Genomic DNA, 12,935 nt, shown 5'->3' on the forward strand with positions numbered 1-12,935 from the left:
GATTCTGTAATTTATATCTAGTGCTTATAATATGATAGCATTTATCTCAAATTAAATTTTGATGTGGAAAAATTAATATGGTAGTATCTATTTAGAGCTATACAGTCTCTTTATATCACCACTATGATTCCATTCATAATTTCAAAACAAGAATATTATCAATAGGGATCCCTGGGTAGCTCAGCGGTTTAGCGCCTGACTTCAGCCCAGGGGGTTATCCTGGGGTCCTGGGATTAAGTCCCACGTCAGGCTCCCTGTGTGGAGCCTGCTTCTCCCTCTGCCTGTGTCTCTGCCTCTCTCTCTCTCTCTGTCTCTCATGAATAAATAAATAAATAAAATCTTAAAAAAAAACAAAAACAAAAGAATGTTATCAATAATTCTGAAAATCACTCAGTCTGTGCATCATCTAAATTCTTCAAGTTCAGTTTGTATGAAAGTCCTTTTGTACAATTATAAACACTGACATTCTCCTATATTTAGTCTGGAGAGGTCAGGATTTATATTTGTTTTATATTCCTAACGAATATACATAACGAATACATTTATATTCCTCTCTCTTTCTACACCTGTGCCTATCATATATTAACTGACCCAGAATGTCTATAACTCACAAAGGTTCAAGGAGTAGCCCTGACCTATAAGAAAAGGAGCATGCCCTGCTCCAGAGAGGTTAAGCATGAACTCTATTCACTGAGGCGTAGATTTGCTTCCCTAGACCATTAAACTCTTCATAAATGGGTTTAAGATGGAGCCACAAACATCTGATCTCCCTTCTCCCACCACTTACACTGTCACTATTACTATCTGTGCCTTGAATCCATCAGCACTAATTTCATGTTGCTCTTCCCTATGTTATGTCATACTACCACAAGACCCAGACTTCCAGATCATTCATCTCCTAGATCAAACCCCCACAAATGTCAATACATTCCCTAACTTTTCTTTTCTCAACCATCTCTTACCCTATTTTATAAAAAATGAAAGAGGATACATAAAAAAATATAAGTCGATTTTAACACATACTAATCTCAAGAGGTGAAAAGAACCCAATCGTAAGCTAGGAAGATATTTTGGCTTTCCATGGTCCTACTTAGCAGTGATTTTTAGTATTGTGTAAAGTCCTGCTTCATTTAAAGGTATCCATCTGAGAAGAAATAAACTCAAAAACACAGATAAAGTTCTAGGAAGAGTCTGGCAGGATTCCTTCATACAAGGCAGTGGTCTCAAACAGGGTTCAATTACGGAGCCAGAGATCCAAGAGCACTCTAGTCAGACAGATATAATCACACACATACATGTACCCGTCCCCCAATACCAAGCAAAGCGGGTGCTTGATGAAGGGAGGGGGCTCTGGGCAGTTGTATGCTGGATTCCTCAACTTGGCTTCTGTTACCATCTTATGCACAGTTATGTTGGAGACTTCAAGATCCCAGAGATCCTACTTTAATGTTAGTTAGTTAGTTACATCTTATTTACTTATTTGAGAGAGAGACAGTGTGTGTGTGCGCAGATGGGAGAGGGGCAGAGGAATAGGGGGAAGCAGAGAGCAGGGAGCCCAACGCAGAGCTTGATCCCAGGACCCTGGGATCATGATTTGAACTGAAGGCATGTGCTTAACTGGCTAAGCCAGCCACCCAGGCACCCCTTTTAATGTTATTTAAACAGGATTTGTAAGTCAGCATTCAAAAAAGTAATTTATAGAGTGAATGCTTTGAATTTTAAAGTATCCATGGATTCTTAAAGTATTCATGAAAGTTAAGTACATATTCTTATGAAAAAGGCATTAGAGTCAAACTAGTGACCCAGTGAGTCTGATAGGGAATTTAATATGTTCTGACTTTTTAAAAATCTTATTTATCTTTATAATATCTGCCACATGCAAACATCTTTGTTTTCAACATAGGGATGGATTTAAGAAATAACAAAATTGAAAACTAGGGATAAGTAGGGAAAAATACACAATTATGATAAACACTAATGGTTGTTCTTATTATTTGAGCTAATACTGTCTAAAATACAAGAACCAGTGTCCCCTTAAATTGTTTTGACTGGATTGATGGGTTTCAATATGTACTTTAAATGTATTTAACTACCTATAATAAACTTGGGTATGGCCAATGTAAAGTATGTAAATCCAATGGTTTTAGACAACTCTTTCAAATGATTGATTATTGCAATAAAGACTGTTAGTATTCTTGCTTATAGTTCTAATGAAAAACAGGAGTAGGATACTTAGTCTTTTAAGGCAAGTGCCACTGTTAATATTGATATTGATAATATCATCTTCTTTGAGAGGAAAGGACAGCATTCTTGCTGAATATTATTAATAATCTTTTCAACTCATTTTATTTAGGGTTTTACATTTAAGAGAGAAGTTTGGATTGACAGAAAAATGGCTGTTACAAATCTAGAAATAGTAAAGACACCCATGGCAAGAAACTTACACTACACATAGGGCTGGAAATGAAACTACAGTGACACTGTTTCTAATATTATTAAATAATAACAACCTCAGAAAGTATCAGAAGTATGCTTCTGTAATTTTCACATTCCTCTCCCTCATTCATCCTCCCATCTGATTATACTTGAACAACAAAGAGCAAATAAACCATATGGAGCATGCACCATATGAAATTCTTTAAATTTTAGAAGTAATGGTCTAATGTGGGAAAAAACTATATCCTTTTTCTTTTCATGTGAAATGCTCAGGAAACCTATGGTAAGTTGCTTAGTATTTAAAGAATTCAATCGTCTTACATGTGAAAAAGGTATTCTGAATTTTAAGTAAACAAAACCTGCTGTTGGTGGGGGTAGGAGTGGGTTTCAGGGAGTAGGGGCTAGTGAAATAAATTACCAGCATTTCCAGGTTGGGAAGGAGTATTGGTTTCTTTTCAGGTCAGACTGGCTGTCGCCACCAATACTGACAGGAAGAGTTACTGGGGTGATGCTCTACCTATGATGACTGAGGGACACAGAGACAGCAGGACAAGAGGGAAATCACATCCCTAATACCTTGTAGATCATCACCAAAAGAAACCTGTTATCTGGGCTTTGTTTTGTTTTGTTTTTCTTTTCACAGAGGATTAAGATTCTTATCTTAACACGGTATGCTGTTAAACTTGAATTTTGTATGTTTTGTAATCCAGATTTTAAAAACATAAATGTATACTGCACATACATGAATTTACAATCTCTTCCTACATGCACTATATTTTGAAACATTCATTTACTATTATCTTCCACTGAAAGACTTCTATGCAGAAGTATTAACTGTTAAATGAATCTGACATTTCTTAGTGCAAGTTTTAAACTATTTTAGTATTAGAAACAAACAAATTTTGAAACCCAAAAAACTAAACCTCATGGAGCTTTATATTTGTGATACATTTCGGTATGTATCTTATACATTAACTGAATTCTCAGGGTAGCAAACAAATGTGAGAAAAGGGAATGCCTTGGGTCAACTCTTCTCTACATAAAACAAATTGGTTTGAGGGACAACTGGGTGGCTCAGGGGTTGAAGCATCTGCCTTCAGCTCAGGGCGTGATCCCAAGGTCCCGGAATGGAGTCCCGCAACCGGCTCCCTCATGGAGCCTGCTTCTCCTCTGCCTCTCTCTCTCTGTGTTTCTCTCATGAATAAATAAATAAAATCTTTAAAAAAGATTGGCTTGATACATTTATTTGCTTACTTTTTACTTGATTATTAACTGGCATGATGCCTTAGTGATGAGAGAAGTGTGTAAAATATTCATTCTTTTGTTTTACTTTGTCAACTTTTGCTTAACTGCTCAGATCACCATAGGATGTCTACCATTACTCTATTATTAGTTTAATATCGGAGGAGAATAAAAAAATTAATGAGTGAATGAATGAAAGGATGATGAAGATTTACAGTTACTTGACTTGTCTTTGCCTTATCTTCCCCATTTACTATTTAGGAATAATAATATTATGGGGGATATCCTAAAAGAAAATTAGAAAATAGATGGTAATTAGGACTAATATTCTGAGAGATTATTATTTTCATTACTATTTCTACTCCTGTTAATCAGTACCAATCTTGTCCAAGAACCTATGAACTACTTATTTTTGTCATAACCATCAAACAAGGAAATCTCATGGTTAAGGTCATACGTTGATCACCAAGTTTTAATCACTTATTCAAAACTCTAAATAAATGAATTTATTAATCAAAAGGAACTGATGTTTCCTTTATATCTTTTTGAATTTTTGAAACCTCTTAGATTTTTTCTAAAGATTTTATTTATTTATTAATGACAGATACAGAGAGAGAGGCAGAGACACAGGCAGAGAGAGAAAAGCAGGCTCCATGCAGGCAGCCCGACGTGGGACTTGATCCCGGGTCTCCAGGATCACGCCCTGGGCTGAACCGCCGGTGCCAAACCGCTGGTGCCAAACCGCTGAGCCACCCAGGCGTCCCTGGATTTTTTTTTTTTTAAGATTTTATTTATTTATTCATGAGAGACACACAGAGAGAGGCAGAGACATAGAAAGAGGGAGAAGCAGGCTCCCTGAGGGGAGCCTGATGTGGGACTCGATCCCAGGACCTTGGGATCAGGATCTGAGACAAAGGCAGACGCTCAACCACTGAGCCACCCAGGTGCCCCAACCCCTTAGATTTTATATAAATCATTGGGACACATTTGCTTTCCCTATGAATATATATTTTTAAAATGGCTAGTCTTAATGTAATATCAAATATCCTTAAAAAAAGCTACTTGAAAAGTAAAAAGAAATCCTGAGGTTTCAAGGAGTTTTTCTCTAACTCTTACATCAAACATGCTTTCTCTCCACTAATGCTACTGTTTCTTATGGCAGGAAAGCAGATGATTCCCTTTGGCATTCTCCTGCTCTTAAATCCTCAAAGCCACCCAAGAACAAATAATGAATTGTACAAATTCTTTAAAATTTCCAAGAATCACTTATAAAATATGGTAAAACATAAAGCAGCCTGTGAGTTAAGTATTAAAATAAAAACTGTACAACTCTGTAAGTTGCCTTATAAAACGAAATTTGATGATTAGTTTGTCCAAGACTACAGTCCATACATAATAAGACATTTTATATAGTCATTTCAAGTTGTTGCTTAATAAAGCCTTATGATTCAATAAAGTACAGGGAATTAATTACTTTCTCGCACTAGGAAACTGTGGAAAGTAAACTGAGAGGCTGATGGAGGAATACTTGCCCTATTACACTATACCTTTCCATTCAATACACAGGGGACATTAGCTCTGATGCCATTAAGTCTCTTTTTTCCCCCTTTACATTTTAAAGCCCTCTTGGCTTAAAAATGTTAAGTTTGTGTGTGGTCTGTTTTCAGGAATGATTCAGATAGGCTATACATGTGTTATTTTTTCTCATTTGTGTAAGTGATGACATTTCTATACTTCTAATTTTTGAGGCATATTTCAAAGGTGCCAACTCTGGGTTAAGTTTTGATGAAAGTACAAATCTATATTTAATGTCCTTTTTCACATTTTGATTAAGAGACAAAGGTATATTGCATATGAGATGTTAGGACTAATCTTCCTTGCTTTTACTCTGACCTAGTGAACTTGTCTGGTAACCGTACACCAGAGAACAGCTTTGTTGTGGGTTTTAGTCTTATTAAATGCTTTAAACTGTGAAATCATTTATTCATTGGCTATTGAATGATTATGCTTTTCTCTTATCTGTAGTACTTCAAAGTGAACCTTGTTATTATTATAGCATTCAGTAACTAAAAGTTTATCAGCAATAATTGGTAATTACGGTTATCTTCAATCATACCCTCTGCATATTGCATTGCAGGTGAACATTTCATATGGGTAAAAATATAAAAATGTTGTAACATTAGTTTGTTTAAAAAACAAACTTTAAGAAGTATTTTCAATTTCCTACATGCTTTCTGAATGCACTGAAGTCTGTGAAGTCTGGATTATTTATTTTAAAGTTGGTGCACTGCATTAATATCACTAAGGATGCTAACATGTACTTGCATTAACAATAGCCTTATTGAAATCAGTATCAGGCAGTTTAGCCTTTTTTTTTAAAATTTTTTATTTATTTATGATAGTCACACTAGTTTAGCTTTTAATGCTGCAAGTTGGATTGTTCTGTGTTAATCTGTAAAGTTTATAATTCTCCCCACAAAATCATGTTTTAGCAAAGATTTACTAGAAGCGTCGGGTTTCCACGACCACTTGTATTCACATGTAGTTTACTGGTATCCTCAGAAGGATTGCAGTTGTTCAGTAATCGAGCAAGCAAAACATATAAAAAGAAATGAACAACATACTTTTTCAGATAAAACCTAGACTTATGTCTTATTTATTCATGAGTACCTTAGAAATATTAAGCAGATATTCTAAACTTATGTTTATGCTTAAAGTTAATGTTGAATTGATATATTTTTTAATGAATCAATCTGTTTACCTGACAGATAGGCCTAACCAAAGGTAGGATAAAAAACTAAATTTCAATTTAGAAAGAAAAATATTGACTTTAAAATAAAATATATTTAATTCAAATAGAGTCAGCTCCAGATTAACTGTAAAAGAATCAAAGTTTTATATAAATGAACAATACTTTAGTTAAGGAATGAATGCAAGGTTGAATGCTGAATAAGTTGCATTTTTGATAATGGAGATCTGGTGAACAAACCCTCCTGCTCACTCAGAATAACTAGAAAACTGGAGAAAAACAACTGGTTAAAGGAAACCACAAACTAACAACTAATAATGGGAAAAGGAGGACTACACGGATGAGTCCTGTATTTAGGACAGCTTTTCACCTGGGAACAGCTCTAATTCAAGGAGGAAGCTATTGAAACATGAGAAGCTAGCTGCCTTTTCAACACACTTGAAAAGGGTCCAGGAGGAGAGAAACTGGAATCACAGCCTACTACGAGGACAATCCTGGGAAAGACACTAGGAGAGAGCAAAAGACTCCTCAGTGTGGTGATGGAGATGTTCTGTATCTGTATTGTCCAACAGAATGATCATCAAACATAAGTGGCTACGGAGCATTTGAAATAAGGCTAGTATGAGACTAAAGAACTAAATTTTACATTTTTTTTTCAAATATCTTTTTTTTTTTTTTTAAACATTTTTTTTAATTTATTTATGATAGGCACACAGTGAGAGAGAGAGAGGCAGAGACACAGGCAGAGGGAGAAGCAGGCTCCATGCACCGGGAGCCCGATGTGGGATTCGATCCCGGGTCTCCAGGATCGCGCCCTGGGCCAAAGGCAGGCGCCAAACCGCTGCGCCACCCAGGGATCCCTACATTTTTTTTTCAATTCAGATTTAAATTTAAAGAGCTATATGTGGCTAGTAGCCTCTGTATTGGACAATGCATGTCTATATGAGGGGATGCATGAGTATTTATTGCAGCACTGAATATTATGTCGAAACTCTAGATTACTTATTAAGTATTAACACATAAAGACAACTTTAAAGCATTTAATAAAAAGTATAATTTTGGGTGAACAGAAGGATTTCTTTAAGAAGACATAAAGAACACAAAAAAGGAAAAGACTGATAAATCTGACTGCACGAAAGTCCCTACAATTAAGACTATAAAATATAAACAACATGTAAATATAAGTAATAGGACTGGGAGAGGACATCTGAGTTACATATAACTGATAAAGGATTAGTAATCAGAATATATGAAGACCCAAAAAGCAGCAGGAAAAAGACAATTACTCATAGAAAATAATTTTAAAAATGGCACTGATACTGTTAAAGTTTTGGAAGGGAGTATTATATATACAATATAATCCTATCTTCTCCCATCAACCTGAACACAGCAGGGGATGGATGGGGGAGGGAGGGAGAAAAGGAGAGAGGAAGAAAGATATGAGAGAATGAGAACACAGAGGAGAAAGAAATACAGAGATTAACTTCCCAAAATAGGTATTTTTTTACTGGATAATGTAGCTTAAATGTATAGTCATGTGGGCTTCTTAACATTTCATCTCTGAATTAGATGCTTTTAGCTATTTAGCCCCTGTAAGCTCTTCCTTGGGGGCAAAACCTACTCTGTAAACTAATAGTAAGGGAGGGTAGGCATCATAGAACTCTGTCTCCAGGCAGTTCCAAAAAATAAATAAATAAAAGCTCAGATGGGTTGAGGTGGGCTTGCTCAGTTCTTTTACCTAAATCAATCAATCAGTTAAGACATTCCTTCTCATGGAATTGAGCTAATATTATGGAGTTGATAATACTTGACAAAAACATCTAAAGACAGAGTTTATATTTATTCTGTGACAGTATCATTTCTAAGAATCAAACAGTAATTTCATTTTTAAAATGACTAAATGAACACAATAATGTCCCTTCCTTCAGTTTTCTGACTTATTTTGCTAAACTTCCTATAAATGAAAAAAAAAAGACTTCGTATAAATGATACGTAACTACCATCAGCAGTCTATGAAAAGTGCTTCCTGGATAGCATGAGGGAGGCATTTATTAGAGTAGTGGGTAAAAAGTGACATCTCTGCAAATATTGCATGGAAGCAGCCAAACGTGCTATTACTGAAGTAGAGATATACCCACTACTTCAACTGTTGGTACATACATCATTAGGAGCTTCTCTTCACCATCTCTTAAACATTTAAGCTGATGTGCATTTTTGAAAAGAGAAAAATCACAGTATTGTTATAATATCCTAAGACTATTACCTAGGAAGAGTGTATTTCTAATATTCAAGTGACTTTAGCAAATGGGTTAAGATTAAAATGAGCCCAGACCCAATGGGTAGAAGCAATCTAGGCAACAGGTCAGTGTAGACAAGGGGAGGGCAGCGATCAGGAATGAAGGCTAAGGTAGTACTCAAGGCGAGCAGGCATGGCCAGGGAATTGGAGAAAAGCAGTGGCAGGAACCTTGTTCAGGGTATGGTCATATTGAGTAGTCCATCTTAATATTTGCATGCAAAGTAAAAGCATCTACTTGTTGCTAACAACTTGATCTGAATGAGTATCTCTGAGATGTGAAGAGGGCAGAAAGTTGCATAGGGACACATGACACCTACACTGTATTTTACAGGAGGAGCTAGGGCTTGTTACGCTGAGAGGGGGCAGGGCATTCCAAGAAGGGGAAATAATGTACAAAGGCAAAGTAATGGAGATATGTACATAATCACTTTTCTAAACCAAAGGGTCTGGAGCCTAAGTTTTAACTCCAATAAGTTGGCTCCTAAATATCCTAAGACCCCTCCCTACATGGTAAATTAGTAAAATGGGGGGAGACTGTTACATAAAGATGTGTTTGGGAGCTTAGAATTTTAACATTCAGAAACCAAATATGTAATGCTATTTTCTAAATCTCAAATTTTAAAGAATATTTAACTAAGCACATGCTAATCCCTGGATTCGGAAATTCAAGAATTGTAACAAGAAGCCAATAAACAAGTCTGGCCAGGAATACCAGGGTGTATTCATGTTTAATATTACTTTTTCTGCTATTTTACATTAATATAGTTTTACATATTATGTTATGGTGATGTTCAAAGAAAAGTTGGGGAGTAATAAGCAATTTCCACTGTTTGGCTCTGCCTGTTTTATTTCTTCCATCTAAATCACCCTTCCTTTTCATATATTATTAATTGGGTTGTAGTGATCCTACTAGAAAGACAAATACAAGAACTTTTCTCATATAAGGAAGAGATTGGAAAAGTGTTTGTGCAATAGTTCCAGCAGTTCCTAACCTTCCCCAGCAATTCATCATGTACCTCCACTCAGCTGCTGAGTTAACCAAATCAACACAAAATAATGCCACTTTTAAAATTATTGATATACAAGGCTATACTGGTTTCAGGTGCATAATATACTGATTTGAGGAAAAAATGTTTGTGTTTTTTCTTTTCTTTTTTTTTTTGAAGCTGCATATAAAAGCTCTAGAGTCTTTAGAAAAATAGAGAAAGTGTGCCCCAGGGAAGAATGACAACATGAAGTCGTGATAGCCACAGCCAACAAATATGTTTGGTTCTTTAGTGTTTTATAGAAATTATCTCATATACTTAAACCTGTAAGAAAGATATACATTTAGGAATAATGAATAGTAATTTACCTGATAAAGTTGCAAATTTAAGGAATTTATCAAATGCCTCAACATTGTTCTACAGAACAAGAACTAGCTGATTTACAGAACTCAGGGGCCCAATACAATATCTAGTAGTCTACAACTATTAGGATGCCTAACTATAATCTGATATGGTATCATATAATATATAATCTGATGCTTTTATGATTTGATATATAATAAGCCATTGAAACAGAATTAATTTTTATGACCAGCATTTTAAAATAGAATTATTCAAATCAAGACTTTTGGAAAAGATCAGTAATTTTTGAGGAAGGAAAAAGACTAAGGGGGAAAAAAATTGTTAACCTGGAGATAATATTGGCCAAATAGCATATGGTGTTCTTAGGAACATCTCAAAAGGCTTTACGCTTTTCAGCCCCAAAGACATAGATGTTTGGTTCTTTTATCACTCTTCATAAATATAATTTTCATTATTTTCCTTTCATGATCCTCAAGGTCAATATTTTTAAAGAATTAAACCTTAAGGAAAACTCAAACCATGACTGACTGAAGGCATTCAGTTAGACACTCCAACTAGAGTTCAAATTAAAAATGATGTATCTTTTAGAAGGTTATTAGATCTTACAAAACTAAAGTTTACAAACCAGAAGAGCATATTACCTTTAAAGAAAATAAAGCATCCAGCTTTGACATGCCCACCAACTTTTACTGGAACATGTTATAATTATTCACTAAAACCTGCTTTAGGCAGAATTTAATAATATTAAACTGCCTTATGTTTTGAAAAGCCACGATCTTGGAAAAGTAAAACTTCCATCCTTAATAATTTTTACTTAATTTTCCATTGGTTATGTTAAAATTATCCCTTATTTTAATTATTCGGTAGTTATAATATCCATCTAAGATGAATCAATATATTATTGGTATCATTCTATTGTCAGCTGTGAACTAAAATAGAAATGTATGTATGATCTGTCTCCAAAATAATTTTTACACAGGATTTCCTAAGTTGCTGTTAGTAATAATAATTAAAACCTATAAAAATCTTGATACTACATTCTTATCATGAATTTGTGACTTTATTTTTTTTTAATATTTTATTTACTTGAGAGAGAGACAGTGTGAGAGAGTGTGCAAGCACAAGTGGTGGAAGGGCAGAAGAGGAGAGTGAGAAGCAGACACCAAGCTGAGCAGCAAGCCCAATGCAGGGCTTGATCCCAGGGTCTCAGGGATCATGACCTGAGCCCAAGGCAGACACCTAATGGACTGAGCTACCCAGGTACTCCAAATGTGTGACTTTAAATGTTTAATCAGATTAACCACAGAAGATCCAAAGCTTAGCATTTTGAATCTATGTTCCAACTTCATCTAACAAAAATCCCCTTGAAACATACCTGGAGAAGATTTCTGAGTAATTCATAGAGAGCCCAATACAACACTTAGCTTCTAAGTAACTTTCTAAAGTCCTTGTATATTGTGGCACTAAACTGACTTTCTATAATTGGACAACAATAAAACAGTAACATATTTTTATCTTAGAGAATTAAAGCATACAGGGACACCTGGGTGGCTCAGCAGTTGAGCATCTGCCTTCAGTTCAGGGTGTGATTTCAGGGTCCAGGATTGATTACTGCATCAAGCTCCCTGCAGTAAGTCTGCTTCTTTCTCTGCCTATGTCTCTGCTTCTATCTCTGTGTCTCTCATGAAGAAATAAATAAAATATTTAGGGGGAAAAAATGAAAGAAAATTAAAGCAAACAAATTGGGAGAACTCCTATATGTTTAAGAAAAGATGATGTTCTGCTTTGACATTCCTACCCTATTTCCCAAGTAATGCCACTTTTTTTTTAATGTTCATCTTAAACTTTACTAAATGATGCCAAGTAATCTTTCAAAGTAGTTGAATCAATTTATACTCCTACTCTTGATTGCTGTAAATTCTCACCAACACTTAAAGACTCCTAGACATTCTCATTTTAATAATCTGGCTGGTGCAAAACCTTATTTAAGGTTTTATTTGCATTTCCCTGATTATCATAGACTGAGCAACCTTTTCCATAAATGTTAGCCATTCATGCTGCCTCTTCTGGTGTCTTTTCATTTTACTGCCCATTTTGCTATTGGATTGTGTCTTTTTCTTTCTGATTTGAGGGCATTCTTGATATATCCTGGATACTAATCCTGTCAGTTATAACTTCTCTCAGTTTTGTGGCGTGTTCTCTGATTCTCTTTATGTGGCCTTTTGATGAATGATAGATCTCAATTTTACATTATTTTAGCTTTGTTTTTAAAAATTTGTTACTTTATTTAAATTCAATTAATTAACATATAATGTATTACTGGTTTCAGAGGTAGAGGTCAGTGATGTCTTATATAACATCCAGTGCTATTACATCACATGCCTTCCTTAATGTCCATCACCCAGTTACCCCATTCCCCCACAGCCCTCCCTCCAGAGACCCTTAGTTTGTTTCCTATGATTAAGAGTATCTTCTTGTTTGTCTCTATGATTTCATCTTGATTTATTTTTCCTCTCTTCCCTGATGATCCTCTGTTTTGTTTCTTAAATTCCACATATGAGTAGATCATATAATTGTCTCTCTCTGACTTACTTATTTTGCTTAGCATATTCTACTCCATGTTGTTGCAAATGGCAAGATTTTTTTTTTTCTTTTTTGATGGCTGGGTGATATTCCATTGTGTTTCTATACCACATCTTCTTTAACCACTTGTTGATGGACATCTGAGCTCTTTCCATACTTCGGCTATTGTGGACATTGCTGCTATAAACATTGGGTGCAGGTGCCCCTCTGGATCACTACATTTGTATCTTTGGGGTAGTGCCATTGCTAGGTTGTAGGGTAGCTCTATTTTCAACTGTT

At 35.3% G+C, this 12,935-nt stretch overlaps 1 protein-coding gene across 6 annotated transcripts in view; it reads right to left on the minus strand.

Moving 5' to 3' along the window:
• The window catches only part of SPATA5 (spermatogenesis associated 5), a 351,344-nt gene that overhangs the window by 136,551 nt on the left and 201,858 nt on the right, over positions 1–12,935 (minus strand). The window lies entirely within an intron of this gene.

Source organism: Canis lupus, chromosome 19 (assembly GCF_011100685.1).
Source record: "Canis lupus familiaris isolate Mischka breed German Shepherd chromosome 19, alternate assembly UU_Cfam_GSD_1.0, whole genome shotgun sequence".
Classification (NCBI taxonomy): domain Eukaryota; kingdom Metazoa; phylum Chordata; class Mammalia; order Carnivora; family Canidae; genus Canis; species Canis lupus.